At 35.8% G+C, this 15,718-nt stretch overlaps 1 pseudogene; it reads left to right on the top strand.

The window, feature by feature from the left end:
• The first annotated feature begins 542 nt into the window (after positions 1–542).
• Positions 543–14,058, top strand: LOC120184900 (annotated as a pseudogene).
• The last annotated feature ends 1,660 nt before the right edge of the window (positions 14,059–15,718 follow it).

Raw genomic sequence — 15,718 nt, 5'->3', positions numbered from 1 at the left:
CTTTCTCGTAGCTTGTTATCGCTGACTTCTGTGCATCATTCTCTTCATGTTTTCTCTTTCTAAATTTAGCCGGGACTTACGTTTCTGTCTATATGTAGAGATTTTTACGCATGGATTTATTTGCAGGGATTACTTACCCTTACAAACGCGCATATGAAGACTGTATATGATTATTGTTCAACTATGTATTTATTTATTTATTTATACATGCATTGTATTTTATCTTTGTTTTTTATTTTTTGACTGCCTGATGTCTTCCACGGAAGCTGCTCTCAACCTATCGTTGGGGGCAGCCTACTACACAACCTCCCCCTTACCCCATTGCATATAGGAATAGGGTTTTGTTGTTGTTATTGTTGTTGTAAACTTGCAATTCCTATCCCGCTAAGGGAAAGATATCTTGTTATCTTTGATTGTTTGCCTTCTTCTTACATGCAGATTCAAGCTACATTTCATACAGATGAGATTCTAGTACAACTTCTTTTAAGTGTTGAAAATTGGGTTTACTCAAGTATCGTTCGGGAGTTTTCAAGGTTTCCTTGATGTATAATGCAAGCAATCCAAGGGTAACTCATGAGGTCACAAGGGATGTTTGTTTGTTGGCTAGACTGATGGCTGCCAATTTGTACTATTCCCAAATTGAGGATATGATGTTTGAGGTATTTAGCTTGTATCATCTGACACATTCAATAATTGAAAGGATCAATTTTAGGTCGATTCTTACCAATGTTTCTTTTCATTTGTCCATGTGGCATTGCAGCGATGAGTTTCTGCTCGTGCAGAAGAACTTAATAGATCCTCAATGAGATATGGTAAACATTGCATAGGTATACATCGAAATACGCTTGTTTTTATTTCATGTAGATTTTATTATAATTCTAGATGATGCCCTTTTGACTTGAGTAAATAACTTTTCTATTTCATTATGATATTATGAGTGCATTCTTAAAATGCTTTGAAGTATTTTAGCCAATCTTTTTCCTCGCTCTCCCCAATTCTCTATGAATGGACAGAGTTCTTCTAGGGTGTATGTTTTGTTGCATGCTCTAAGAATTCATTTAGATTTTTGGGGAAAAAAACTTGGCTTGCACCTCAGACAAGAATGCCATGTGATTATTTGTGTGATTCAGAGATGGTGATCCTTATGTTATTTTGTTCAACTGATCTCTTATCCTTGGTTTGGTTCTCATTGATGTTACATATACTGCAAGTTCTGGGAACAAGTTCCTCCCAATGAACCCTACTGTGTTGTTCTTGGTGATGTTAGAGACAAGCTGTATCAGACATAAGAAAGGTCTAGTTAAAGTTTATCTTATGGTATCTATGAAATTCCAGAGAAAACAACTTTCACCAACATTGAGCAGGTCTCTATCAGTTAAATCATATTTCATGATCTTATCATTAATTTGGACTAACATATTTTTCACGAGAGAAATAGAGATTTAATATTACATTGCTCCCTTGCTTGTTAAAAGATAGCAACAGCTAGCAAAACCTGATTTCATAGCTTAGTGTGCTGGGATGGAAATGTCTTGATTGTTGGATCTAACTTCCTTTTTACTTAATCTGTCATGTGGAAAATCCCCCTTCCAAATAAAAATGATCATTTTTGAATTTGGTGTGAAGACTAGGTCACTCCCATGTAACTATTTTGGTCTATAACACTTCTTATGTCTTTTCTTTACAGCTAGCAAAACCTGATTTTATAGCTTAGTGCCTTAATAATTTAGTCTTTAATTTTATGCAGTTTCTGGAGCCTCTTAAACTCTGTTATAGATCACTTTGCTCTTGTGGTGACCAACCAATTGTTGATGGAACCCTTCTTGATTTCTTGAAGCAAGTGTCAACTTTTGGCTTGACACTAGTTAGACTTGACATTAGGCAAGAGTCTGATCGCCACACAGATGTCATAGATGCTATTACCAATAACTTGGAAATTGGTTCATATCGAGAGTGGTCTGAAGAAAAAAGCAAGAATGGATTATCTGAACTAAGTGGCAAGCGCCCATTGTTTGGTCCTGATCTCCAAAAAACTGAAGAAATTGTCGATTTTTTGGACACGTTTCATGTAATAGCAAAGCTCCCAGTAGACATCTTTAGAGAGTACATCATTTTGATGGCTACCGCACCTTCTGATGTTCTTGCTGTTGAGCTCCTTCAGTGTGAGTGTCGTGTGAAACAACTGTTAAGAGTTGTTCCAATTTTTGAGAAGCCTGTAGATCTGGAGGTTGCCCCAACTGCTTTGGCTCGGCTCTTCTCTATTGACTGGTACAGAAATCGGATAAATGGTAAACAAGAAGTTATGATCGGATATTCAGGTTTAGGTAAAGATGCAGGGCGTTTCTCAACTGCCTGGCAGTTATACAAAGCTCAGGAGGAGCTTATAAATATTGCTAAGAAATTTGGTGTGAAGTTCACGATGTTCCATGGTCATGGTGGAACTGTTGGAAGAGGAGGTGGTCCCAACTATAAATACTCATTTTTATTCGAGTCTTAAAAATATTATTATTATTATTATTATTATTATTATTATTATTATTATTATTAACTTAATAACATTTTGCAGGCTTAATTTGCGGCCTAGATACAACTCAGTAGGCCCACCAGAAAACCATTGACCCAACACACAAGCCCAACCAAGTTACAACTAGATACAACTTGAAGCCCAGTACCAGACCCAAGGTCTGACCCAAATCCGACCCAGACCGACCCGTTTGTATCTCAAACAAATTAGGGTTTTTAAACCCTAGTCAGCGTCGCTGCCGCCAGCGTTTCAACTCCTATTGGTGCGTTGACTCCACCACTCATTTCCCTCACCGCGTGAGCCACCACCGAACGTTTCCCGCCCGATGTTGTCATCAACAATAATAACAAATCCATCAAACAGAGAAAAGTCATAACAATCAGAAAAAAACCCTATAAAGAAAATCAAAACAAATCAAACGTTATCCCAAGGCAATCTAACTCTGACACAAGCTTAACTCCTCGGTAACATTATCATCAGACATTATCCATCACAAACTCACACACGCAAATAAAAAAGAGGGAGGAAGATAGAGAAAAGGAGGAGAGATTCGGGGCAAAGTAAATATCAGAAGAAAAAAAACAAGAAGAGAAAAAAACATAGAGGAAAACACGAAACATGAGATAATCAAAAACCAAAAACAAGAAAAAGAAAGGAAAGAAATGTTCATACCTTGGTTCGGAGTTCACCAGGAAGCCGAAGGGTCATCGATTTTAAAAATATTTGAAGGTATAAAACCTAGATCTAGGACTCTAGGGGAGGTTTTAGGCTAAGAGGGGCTAATTTTTGGATTAAGGGTGAAAAGAGGAGGCTTTTAGGGTGTTTGGGTCTCTCCAACCGTTGTGAGCTCTGTCGTGAGCTCCGTCAGTGGTGGTAAACCCTTTCTTCCCCGATGAGGGGAAGTTGAGAGAGTTTTAAAACTCTCTTATTGTTTTCTGAAACATGTAGCAAATAAGAAGATGAAGGGGAAAAGCCTTGGGCTTAGGCTTTTATATCCCCACGAAATGACGTAATTTCGAGGGGGATCGTTTGGCTTTTTTACACATGGTTAAATCGCACTTTAGGTCCCTCTGATTTTTTAATTTCATATTTCAGTCATTTAATGAATTTTGATCCTTTTTTATTTCAGGCACTTATGTTTCAATATTTTTATTTTAGTCATGTTCATACATATTATATATTTTTGTTAATATTTGATTTTGGTTATGACATTTGTAACTCCTTTATTTTAGTCACTGCTTGGCATTTAGTTTAACTATTGGTTGGCCTTTTATGTTTCTGGTTTATTTCATTTCAGTTATTTATATTATTTATGGGTTATTTTCATTTCTAGTACATGTTCTTTTAATATTTTTGATCTTGACTCTGGTTTGTTTGTATTTGTTGTTCAACCTCTCAAATTTTTGTTAATACCAGTTTGGTCCCTTAAATTTTTAAATATGTTCATTTGGTTATTTATATTTTGATATGTACATTTTTTATTGTTTTGTTTTAGTCCCTTATGAATGTACATATTTCACATGTTATGTATTTATGTATAACATTAAATAAATGTTATTATTTTTTATGATGTAAATATTTTATTTTACATTTACAATCGTTTTTGTTTCTATTGTATTTCCTTAACGATTAATATTATCCAAATAATTTCAAGAATCGATTTGTAGAATGAGCGTAGAAAATATCACTTGGTCGAAGTGATGCGACACTTTAAAGAAATGAAAACTTGAAATAAAATTAGTTTGTTTTACTAATTAATTTTTTTATTATTCAAATGATCAAATGCGTTTTTATATGTAATTTATTTTAACCAAAGGTTGATTTATCATTTATATTCGATTCACGTTTTTAAATCTTCGAGGAGGGAATATTCTTTACAAATGATAAATAGATGAGATAGCTTTCCCGATGAAGGATTATTAATCTCGAGATTTCTTTTTAAGTTAAAGAATTTTTCCTAATAAGTAATTCAAAATAAATTAATCACACTTTAATAGATGGATCATATTTTTACTTTATATTCGATTCATACTTTCCACTATTTACGACAAAGTCTAAGCGACACAACATCAATTTTGGGCGCTGTGGGGGTGCTTACCTTTCCCCAAGTGTAATCGACTCCCGAATCCAAAAATGAATCTTTGTAAACGTAGACCAACTTTTGTCTTAAAAACGATTTTTTTCTTAAATTATTTTAAAAGAAGATTTTAGGTATTTGACCTACCTAACTCAAAGGTCGATTTTGACTCCCTTTCAATTTAATTCAAATAAATTCATAAATCCCCAATTTTCCAAATAAAAAGTCATAATTATTTTTAAAATAATACTTAATTGTTTTTCAAAAAAATGGTTATGACAGCTTGGCGACTCTACTGGGATTTTTTAGAGAGTCAAACTGTAAGTCTCTTACATATTGTCGTTGTGGTGGAAATCATGAGTTCGAGTCTTTAGATAATTTATGATCCATTTATTTAAGTTTTTCTAATTTCTTTATTTCTTTAAATTATCATACTAACATTTTAATTTTTGTTTTCAACTTTGTTAAGGTTCTTTGTCATGTTTTTTTTTTCATTTTTCTTGAGTAAAAGGTTTGTATGTTCCTCTTCACACACATCACGTGCATTTGCATATAAGTCAGGCTGAATGCTTTACTCTCGTAAGAATTTATTCTTCATATGAGTTTTAGAAAATAACCCTTGGGATACATCCCTTATACCTTCATAGGGATTTATTTCTCGTATGAGTATAAGGAAATGAATCCCCTCGAATTGAATTCCTTTTGTTCGAAACCTATAATGGGCGAGGATCGAGGGTTTGGCAGCCCAAGGGGGCACCGACATCAAGGACAGTTTGAGTACCCTTTTCCTCACAAAGCCAAAACCATGCATATAGTGAACCGTAGAATGATCACCCTGTATATAGAAATAAATCATTTGAGTAGAAAGCATGTTCGGGTAGGATTGTTATCTAATGAAAGCATGCTCGAGTAGATATCATGATTGGGTAGGTGTTATATTTATCTCTAAATAACATCTTTTAACTCTATTGATTATCTTGCTTATACTAACTTATTTCTTTTCTTTTGTTTGTATCATTTTTCATCCTTCTTTGCAATGCATTTCATTGTCATAACATAATGTGATGCAAGGGGATATTCAAGAGAAAATTTTCACAAGAAAAGATAAAGTTTTCAATCAAGCAGTCGCATATACTGACATGCACTGAGGGCTAAAAGAAGTTCAGAGTACAAGAATGAGACTTGCTCAAAGATCGTGCAGCATTTGTGATCGGAAAGATGATCAATTGATTCGAGGAGTAATCAATAATGGAGTCTTATCTACTAACATTCCATTGTTAGTCATCAAAGAACGACGCACTGACTTTAACACCGCAGGGGTATTAACAGAGTTAGGTTATAGAGCACTTGAGGGGCATCATTTTCAAAGATGAAAATATGAGACGAAGCACCGACACATTTCAGACTCAACGTCTAAATGAAAGCATTCTGTAAAATGGATTATCTTGTAATGTGAAGGTTGTTATTTCTGGTTAAAATTATTCTGCGATATTCATCATTGGGATCAATATTTTTTGCATCTGCATTTCCATTCTTACATGCATTAATCATGGAATCATGGGTTTATCTCTTGGAGGACTCTGAGGAGGTATTTCTAACTGTGCAATTTCATTCACACAGTATTGAGAATGAAAGCAAAATTTGAGAAACTAAAGAAATAACTGGAAGAGGATTTGCAAAGGATGTAAACAGAGTGGGAAGCTAAAATAGAGTAAGAGAAAAAGACCACTGTGGATTGTATCTTGCAAAACCAAGACAACCTAGTCGACCAAATTATAGCAAAATTGGCTGGCCTTAACCAAGAAAAAGGCAAAGAGAATATTTCCTCGACCCGTGAAACCTCTAAATGTGTGAGTGCACATTCAAATTCACAAATGCTCATTTCACCTTACAAGTTTCCAATACACCCAATAGACTTCTCCGCTACTAAAACTCATGCAACTATGTTAGATCCTCGGGGAAATCCTATTAATCACAGCAAGTCAGATCATGAAGAGATAAAAAGAGTTAAGAATAAGATCCTTGAGAACCTAAAACAATGGTGCAGAGAGACATTCAAGGGAATGAGAGGACAGAGCTCTCAAAATGAAATGGATGCAAGAGAACTAGCCTTAGTTCCAAACTTGGTGCTCCCGCTCAAATTCAAAATGCCCAATTTTGAAAAGTACAATGGAACCAGTTGCCCTAATGCCCATCTCACGATGTTTGTTCAAATGATGACTGGATACACCAACAATGATCATATGTTGATCCATTGCTTTCAAGAACGTCTGATTGGACCCGCTTATAAGTGGTATAATCAACTGAGTCGTACTCAAATCCACTCTTGAAAGGATATGGCTTGTCCATTTTTGGGTTAATATAAACACATGACTGATGTGGCCCCTGATTAAACCACGCTGCAAAATATGGAGATGAATAGTGATGAGAGCTTCTGACAATATGCTTAATGATGGAGGGATGTTACCTCTCAAGTGCATCCACAAATGATTAAAAAAGAGTTCATCACTCTATTTATCGATACATTAAAATCTCCATATATTAACCACATGATATGAGCTCCTATTAAGAGTTTCTATAACATCATCATGTATAGAGAAATAATTGAAAGAGGTGTCAAGAATGGCATGATAAGAGGCACTAGTAGTACTGACATTGAGCAAGGAGCTGAGATTGACATAGTGGGATCTTATCTAGCTAATTAAGGGACCAAACCTCATAAGGTATTCCGTGAAAGGACTCACATCAATCGAATCCCAATGACATATGAGGAATTGCTCCCAACCCCAGTTGAGAGGAACCTTGTGACTCTATTTCAATCCAAACCAAAAGAGGCCCTGTATCCTAAAGGTCGTGATATTAACGCCATATGCAACTATCATATTGAGAGCTCGGGGCACACCAATGAGAATTATGGGGCATTGAAACGCAAGGTCCAAGATCTAATAGATTCAGGGGTATGAAATTCAATGTGTAATGGGGCATTTTGATCAGGAGTAGGCTATGGCATCCATCGGGAATTTGTTGCATTACCATCAAAAGCATGTCATCTTGTTTGAACTTGTTTTTCTTTTTCCTATGATTGAATATTTATAAGTCATTTAATGTTTGAACATTTTAAATAAAATGCTTCCTTATGAGGAAACAAGAAATTAGCAAATTTTAATCTTGAAATTCCTTTAATATCATCTTAATTAAAAGCTTTTTAATAATTGAGATTATAAATATTTGACAAATGACAAGATTTAACCTTAGCAAAACAAGAACCCATAATCCTACTCCAGAATATATACAAGAATACATACCCTTCTCTTGCAGAGACCAAAATAACCATCTACTATTACGAAGAGACAATCAAAGGGTTTGGCATTCAGGTATGTGTCAGGAGCGGACAAAATGGGGCATTTGGCACATAAAATTGCAAAGCTAATTGGTTTCTACTTTCATTGATGGCGTTCAATGATGATCATGATCTTCACGGACAGAATGGTCGAGTAGGTGAATCTAGTTTAGGTCAGTTGCTTGGAAATTAAACTCTAACGATGAGATTTTCTGACCATCAACAACACCTGGACTATAACAGGTTCTCCTTGAAAAACTTAAGAAATTGAATCCGTATACTCAAAAATTTATATGTATACAATAAAATTAAAATATTCTACTAAACCAATTAGTTATAGAGGAAACTCGAAAGCCCTGGCTTTATGAATAGATTACATTCAAACCATGACATTGATCGGATACTTAGAAATTCAGTGTTTACTCCACTGTGATTGTCAAGTCGAAGACTTTGTGATGACATGAATCCTTCAGCTAGACGAACAAAGGCAATTATAATATATATGTAAAATAAAGATGAGTTCAGTTAGTCAAACAATGGTAAATTAAATCAAATTTACTAAATAAGGAGTTTTGGTGAATATAGACTAAGGGAGTTATGGAACATCTGTTATAGTCAACTTCACACGAGTACTCAGAAATCTCATTTTTTAGATCGATATTTATGCACTACCTTGGCTAGAGGAGCCTAAGAAACTTGAACAAACGGAAGATTTCAGAGAACTGAAACAAAAGTGTTCTAAATTGTCTAGCAATTGACTATGCTAGTTGTGACATTTTTTCCGTCTCTGATTAAAATGTTAAACCAAGAAATAGGGGCAAGTCCTAATTTTCACGATTACTGAAAAAAGAAAAAAGAACGAATCAATGAAACAATACTTAAAATTTAGGTAGTTAACCTCAAAACCAACCTTTCGATCTTGATATTTGTCAAAGATTTGCAGTTATCAAAGATTAAAAGAGCAATTGATTTTTTGATATTCAATGAACTCATGTTTTGTGATTTGCTCCAATTACGAGGCCGAAGATAGGGCATTATTTTAGTTCATTTGACAGTGAAAATTCGCATATTCTTTCTTCATTAAGGTTTTTTTCAAATGAAGAAAAACATTTCAAAAAAGATAATTTCTCTGGAAGTATATCTTGGAATTCAACAAATAGCTCTCTAAAGTTCATGATCGAAGTTGGGGAAAGGGAAGCCAAACTTTTGGGGGGAAATTTGATGGGCAAGGAAAACAAATTATCTCAGGTCGAAGTTTGCAAGAGTACACCCTGGTGGAAAATGAACACAACTGAATCAGGGATAGAATGAAGACTACTCACACAACCATTTCCCACACAGATAGAAAAAGTATACATCAACACATACATACATGTTACATGAAATTTGCACCTTTGCATCAAGCATTCATCATCATGTGCAATAAAGGCAATTTTCCCCTCTCATGAGGACAAGTTCAAAAATTTATCAAATCAAATAAACTTCATCTTGGTATCAATCATAATATCCAAGATAGTCAGTCATAAATGCATCATTTTGATCCTTCAGGAAATCAATGTTCGAAAATGGCCAGATGTCTCTAACCTGAAGAAACAGATTCAACATCCTGAAGTAAACAATCAGATCTTCTGAAGGTATTTCCTCAGCATGTAGGAACAAGCAGACTGTCTATCTCCTTTGATGATGTTTCTCTCGAAACAAAGTGTCATCTCGCTAGAGACAATTTTTCTTAAAAACAAATGTTGTCTCGCTTGAGAAAATTACACTTAAAACAAATTTCGTCTCACTTGAGACAGTTTCCCTCAAAAAACCAAATTTGGAAATTGTTTCACTTGAAACAAAAAAAAAATCTTTGAGTTTATTTCCCTTGAAACAAAATTTAGTCTCTCTTTAGATAGTTTCTCTTGAATCATTATCTTTGAGATCATTTCCCTTAAAACAAATTTTGTCTCTCTTGAGACAGTTTCTCTTGAAACATCATCTTTGAGATAGTTTCCCTTGAAACAAATTTTGTCTCTCTTAAGACAGTTTCTCTTAAAACAAGTCCCTAAAGATGGCATGTCATCCTCATCGCGTTGGAACCGTGTCATCCACTGACCAGACCTCCTCATCACGTAGGAGCCGTGTCACCCTTAGATAACCAGTTGTCCTCATCACGTAGGAACCATGTTATCATACCTAAATATGGTCAACCATCCTAATCACGTAGGAACCATGTCATCCACTGACTAGATCTCCTCATCACGTAGGAGCCGCTTCAACCTTAGACAACCAGCCGTCCTCATGCATAGGAATCATGTTATCATCATCCTAAATATGGTCAACCTTCATCATCGTGTAGAAACCGTGTCTTCTATCGACCAGATCTCCTCATCATGTAGGAGCTGTGTCACCCTTAGATAGCCAGACTTCCTCAACACGTAGGAACCGTGCTATCTCCAACTTAACCTAAAAATGACCATAACTCTTCATCATGGATGAGCACTTTCGTCTCTTCTATCAAATTTCAAAGCCAAAGAGAATTAGACAAAAACTTGTTATCTTTTTTCGTCTTTGTCCTATTCTTGTTAACACAAGAATGTACAAAGAGGGGTACCTATAGACACCCATTTTTGTCTGGGTCTTAAAATATTATTATTATTATTATTATTACGTTTATTATTAATAACTTAATTGCATTTTGCAGGCTTAATTTATGGGCTAGATACAACTTAGCAGGCCCACTAGGAAACCAGTGACCCAACACACAATCCCAACCTAGTTACAGCCAGATACAAACAGAAGCCCAGTACCAGGCCCAAAGTCTGACCCAAATCCTACTCGGACCGACCCGTTTGTAACCTAAACAAATTAGGGTTTATAAACCCTAATCAACAGCTACCGCCACCAACGTTTCAATTCCCATTGGCGCGTGGACTCTACCACTCATTTCTCTTGCGTGAGCCACCGTCGAGTACTGCGGAGCCGTCGCTGAATGTTTCCTGCTCGATGTTGTCATCAACAGTGACAACAAATCCATCAAACAGAGAAAAGTTAAAACAATCAGAAAAACCCCAATAAAGAAAATAAAAACAAATCAAATGTTATCCCGGGGTAATCTAACTCTGCTACAAGCTTATCTCCTTGGTAACATTATCATCAGACAACATCCATCACAAAGTCACACATGGAAATAAAAAAGAGGGAGGAAGATAGAGAAAAAGAGAAGAGATTCGGGGGAAAGTAAATATCAGAAGAAAAAAAAAACAGAAGAGAAAAAATAGAGAGGAAAAACACGAAACAAGAGTGAATCAAAAGACAAAACAAAAACAATAAAAAGAAAGGAAAGAAAAGTTCTTACATTGGTTCGGAGTTCACGAGGAAGTCGAAGTGTCACCAATTTTCAAAATATTCGAAGGTATAAAACCTAGATCTAGGACTCTAGGGGAGGTTTTAGGCTAAGAAGGGCTAAGTTTCGGATTAAGGGCGAAAGGAGGAGGCTTTTGGGGTGTTTGGGTCTCTCCAGTCGTCGTTAACCGCTGTGAGCTCCGCCGGCGGCAGCAAACACTTTCTTCCTCGATGAGGGGAAGTTGAGAGAGTTGTAAAACTTTCTCTCTTCTGGTTTTCTTAAATATGTAGCAAATGAGAAGATGAAGGGGAAAACCTTGGGTTTAGGCTTTTATATCCCCACGAAACGACGTAGTTTCGAGGGGACTGTTTGGCATTTTTGCGCATGGATAAATACCACATTATGTCCCTTTGATTTTGTAATTTCATCTGTCAGTCATTTAATGAATTTTGATCCTCTTTTATTTTGAGCACATTTGTTTCAATATTTGTATTTTAGTCATGGTCATACATACTGTGTATTTTTGTTAATGTTTGATTTTGGTCATGACATTTGTAAATCTTTTATTTTAGTCACTGTTTGGCATTTGGTTTAATTATTGTTTGGCCTTTTATGTTTCTAGTTTATTTCATTTCAGTCCTTTATATTATTTATGGGTTATTTTAATTTCCAGTACTGTTTAATATTTTCGATATTAGCTATGGTTTGTTTGTATTCGTTGTTCAGCCTCTCAAATTTCTGTTAATACCAATTTGTCCCTTAAATTTTTAAATATGTTTCTTTGGTTATTTATATTTTGATCTGTAAGTTTTTTATTCTTATGTTTTAGTCCCATATGAATGTACATATTTCACATGTTATGTATTTTTATGTATAACATTAAATAAATGTTATTATTTTTATGTTGTAAATATTTTGTTTTACATTTACATTTGTTTCTATTGTATTTCCTTAACGATTAATATTATCCGAATAATTTCATGAACTTTATATTTGATTCATAATTTCCACCATTTACGACAAAGTGTAATCGACACAATACCAATTTTGGCCACTGTGGGGGTGTTTACCCTTCCCCACGCGTAATCAACTCCCGGATCGAAAAAATGAATCTTTGTAAACTCATACCAACTTTTGTCTTAAAAAATGTTTTTTTCTTAAAATTATTTTAAAAGACGTTTTTAGGTATTCGAACTACCTAACTCAAAGGTCGATGGTGACTCCTTTCAATTTAATTCAAATCAATTCATAAATCCCCAATTTTCCAAATAAAAAGTGATAATTGTTTTAAAATAATACTTTATTGTTTAAAAAAAATGGTTATGACACCACCCATCTTGCTATATTATCTTAACACCAGAAACTATTCACGGTTCGGTTCGTGTTACAGTTCAAGCAGAAGTTATCGAGCAATCGTTTGGAGAGGAGCACTTGTGCTTTAGAACACTCCAGCGTTTTACAGCTGCCACACTTAAGCATGGTACGCATCCTCCGGTTTCACCGAAACCAGAATGGCGTGCTCTGATGGATAAAATGGCAGTTGTTGCTACTGAGGAGTACCGTTCCATTGTCTTCAAAGAACCTGGATTTGTTGAATATTTCCGCCTTGTTAGTGACTTGCATGATCATATTCTTTACACCATCTAAACTAATTACAAGCAGGTTTCGATTGAACTATACTGTATCTTTTGGTTGTAGGCTACACCAGAGTTGGAGTATGGTAGGATGAACATTGGTAGCAGACCATCAAAGCAGAAGCCAAGTGGGGGCATTGAATCTCTCCGAGCAATCCCGTGGATCTTTGCCTGGACGCAGACAAGATTTCATCTCCCAGTTTGGCTTGGATTCGGAACCGCATTTAAACATGTCATTCAGAAGGACTTTAAGAATCTCCACATGCTACGGGAGATGTACAACGAATGGCCTTTCTTCAGGGTGACAATTGATTTGGTTGAGATGGTGTTCGCAAAAGGAGATCCCGGGATCGCAGCCCTATATGATAAGCTCCTTGTTTCTCAAGAACTGTGGTAATTTGGAGAGCGATTAAGGGCCGACTATGAAGTAACAAAAAGCCTTCTCCTTCAGGTAAATTCACTAAAACATGATTCCCCCTTTGATTCTTTTCTTTCAAAAAACATACAGTTCTTAGCTCGATGACAAATCCACATTCTTTAAATATTGGTTGCCGTGCTAGACCATCAAGATATTTGTATACATATATATATTTCTCTCTTACAGTGGTTCAAAAAGTTGATGCCAGTGGCTAAAGAAAATTGACGAACTTTGTTTAAAGTAATTACACATTCATGCTAAATTCGAATCTTGCAACGGTACCGAAGTTCAGATTGATTGCAACTTGTTGAAAAATAATGACAATGGACCAGTAACTTATACTTTCTCATCTATTTCCAGATTGCCGCACACAAGGTTCTTCTTGAAAGGAATCCATACCTGAGGCAAAGACTGCTGTTTCGTGAATCTTAAATAACAACACTAAATGTTTGCCAGGCCTAACCCTAAAACAGATCCGTGACCCGGATTACAACGCCAAGTTGTCCAAAGAGATTACTGAATCAAGCAAAGCTGCGGATGAACTCGTGAAACTAAACCCGAAAAGTGAGTATGCTCCTGGTTTGGAGGATACCCTCATCTTGACCATGAAGGGTATTGCTGCTGGCATGCAGAACACCGGTTAAACCCTCCCTCTAAGCTTTATAGATTTAGTCCAGAGAATACGAATTATGCATGGAGAACATATATGGGTCCAAATGAAAAGCTATTTAAAAACTGTAGGTGTCGAGACGTTTATTGCCCGGCGACGAAAAAAAAAAAGTACAATTAAGTCTAACTGTCTTGAAAAAGTAAATGTTTTTCTTCCTTGGATTAGATAAAACACTAATGTAAAAAGTCACCACCAATCATTTATTTAGGTGTGGTTGGTCACCAAATATTATGTTATTTTAATAAAATTCCTAAGAATAATATTAAAATAACACAACAGGGATTTGCTTACCAGAGAATGAGTTCGGGAGTCAGTTACGTATAGGGAAGGATTAGCACCCCATAACGCCCAAAATTGGTACCGGTGTTTATTAATTAAATGTCTTTACAATAAATTGACAAATTTGTATTTAATTTAAATTTAAATCATATAAATAAAAATATTACATAATATATTATTTATTATATATATAAATAATCCTATATTTATTTAAAATATTAATATATTTAGGGAATAAATTATAAAATATCTAAATTAATGATCCTAATTCTACATATTATGAAATATAGGGATTAATAGTGTAATTTAACCCTATATACTAATACAATATTAAATATAAGTTCTTTAAATATAAGGGATTAAACATGTTATTTACTCAAAAATATATAAACATAATGATATGGGCTAAAATATAATGAAATAAAACTTAAAACCCAAATTAAGATACGCATAAACATGCTTTTAATGATTAAATTGGAAAATTAAAAAGTTATAGGGACCCCATGCATAATTTACCCATACTTATATTTACACACAGGTCCCTCCCCAAAACGACGTCGTTCAGAGAGGGGTATAAATAGGCCCTAAACCGACCTAAAGCCTCATTTTTCCTCTTTGTTTCTCTCTTTTAGAGAGAAAAGCTCTCGCATCTCTCTAGATTTCTCTCACCGAAGGGAAAATCGGCCACCGTCGGCCACCATACACCGGCATCGACACCCATCGCCAGCCACCACTCACGGTGGCCGAAAATTACCAAAATACATCAAAATAACCCCCTGCCCATCCTAAAGCCGAATCCAACAACCTTTACCCCTAAAAATCCCTCAATCAAAGTAAATATAAGGTTTATACCTTCGAAGTTCTATCTCTCCAGTGATGCTTGGGCTCTCCGACGACGGTAGGGCTTTCCTCACTCTCTCTTTTTTATACTTTACTGGTTTTGGTTGCTAGGTATTTGCTTGGTTTTCATCTTCTTCTTTTCTTTTTTTCTTTATAGGTTCGACCCTATTTATAGGGTTCTTCGAGTCCCTATTCGAATCGGTTAATGGAGTGCACCCCGGTGAGTCACCGGAGCTACGATGGTGACTCACCCTAGGGGCAGTGATCTGTGCGATGGATAGACTGGGTGCATTAATTGAACCCATATCGCTTTGATCCGGTGATGAGGTGGTGGCATCGTGGCAACTGCTGGTTGGAGTGTTTGGAGGCAACGGTGGGGGCATCATCACTCTATGACGGTGGCCGGAATAACCCTAATAAAAACCTATGGTTTTTACTGGTCACATTTGGGGTTGTTAAATCTCTCCAGATCCAACCGGCAAGATCAGTTATGGCAGTGGAACATGTGTGAAACCCTAACCGAGCTTGGATCTACTTCTCAGGCCTGTTGGGCTGCTTGGGTTGGATTTGGGTCTGAACCGAGTCTGGGTCTACTGGGATTGGTTGTA

Source organism: Hibiscus syriacus, unplaced genomic scaffold (assembly GCF_006381635.1).
Source record: "Hibiscus syriacus cultivar Baekdansim isolate YM2019G1 unplaced genomic scaffold, ASM638163v2 tig00112968_pilon, whole genome shotgun sequence".
In the NCBI taxonomy this organism is placed as follows: Eukaryota; Viridiplantae; Streptophyta; class Magnoliopsida; order Malvales; family Malvaceae; genus Hibiscus; species Hibiscus syriacus.
The sequence above is the reverse complement of the archived record's forward strand: the minus strand, read 5'-3'. Positions and strand labels throughout refer to the sequence as shown.